The sequence below is a fragment of the Botryllus schlosseri genome, chromosome 16, assembly GCF_051294905.1.
Source record: "Botryllus schlosseri isolate E-star chromosome 16, Bs_hap1, whole genome shotgun sequence".
In the NCBI taxonomy this organism is placed as follows: domain Eukaryota; kingdom Metazoa; phylum Chordata; class Ascidiacea; order Stolidobranchia; family Styelidae; genus Botryllus; species Botryllus schlosseri.
Genome location: NC_137251.1, coordinates 2,476,507 through 2,477,631, shown reverse-complemented (window position 1 = coordinate 2,477,631; position 1,125 = coordinate 2,476,507). Strand labels below are relative to the sequence as shown.

The following is a 1,125-nucleotide window of genomic DNA, read 5'->3' as shown; positions in this document are numbered from 1 at the left end:
TTCGATCAAGCAAAAGAAAGTGTCGCGGTGGTTTCTTTGTATCAATCATTTGGTCACCGGCAAAAGTACAAAGCTGAAAATTTCTTATCGCTCGTAAACGCAGTATACACGCAATGAATAAGACACGTTGCATGTTCATCAAACAATTATGCGGCACATTTGACAGCCATAGAAACCGAATATCTATTTGTACAAACGATGAAATCGACTCTTGCAGTCCTCTGGCCGACTGACGAAGAAAGGATGATTGAGAGCATCCCTAGCAGTTATTCTCCCGTCCTGATCCTTGACCAGCAACCTCGCGATCAAGTCCAGGGCTTCGTCGTTTAAACGCGGGCGAGTCTCTGGCAAGTCGTATTCTGTTTCTAAAATTCGACGTTGATTCTCAACGTCGTTGGCATGATAGAACGGAATAATTCCGAACAGCATCATGTAAAGCAGCAAGCCGCAAGTCCACATATCGACAGGCGTCCCATATTCACGGTCGAGAATCACTTCAGGCGCCAAATAACCGCGCGTACCTACCACTCCATATCCGTATCTTTGCACACCGCGAGTTTGCACAGCTAATCCAAAATCCACGATCTTCACGACCGTGTCATTATGCTTATTTGTAAGAAGCAAATTGGCTGGTTTCAGATCCCTGTGGATCACGTCTTTCTCGTGGCAATACTCGATGCCTTCGAAGATCTGCTTCATACAGCAAGCGGCATCGCGTTCGCTGTATCGAGTTCGTTCAACTATATCGTACAACAACTGCCCTCCCGTGATCAGCTCGAACACCATGGCAGTTTGAGATATCTCGTGGAAGCATTCCAGCAGCTTTACTACGTTTTGGTGTTTCAATATTTTGCAGATCTCCGCCTCGTTCCGCGAACGTTCCTCGTTTGGACATCTTATCTTTACCCTCTTACTCTTTTTAAACTTTCTGACGAACGGCGGGCGAATCCGAATCAATTTCGCAGCGTACTCTTCTCTGCTCTCGTTGTGAAAACATTTGTAGACTTCGCTGGATGAACCGCTGCCGAGTTTTTCGGCTTTCGTGTACAAGTCGTCAAATCTTCGCCCTTCCATTCGTTCTCGACGAGGAAGTTCGCAGCAACGAAGCGGTGGACATCTTCTCTG

At 46.7% G+C, this 1,125-nt stretch overlaps 1 pseudogene; it reads right to left on the bottom strand.

Moving 5' to 3' along the window:
• On the bottom strand, window positions 1-1,125 carry LOC145459194 (calcium/calmodulin-dependent protein kinase type II delta 1 chain pseudogene; annotated as a pseudogene).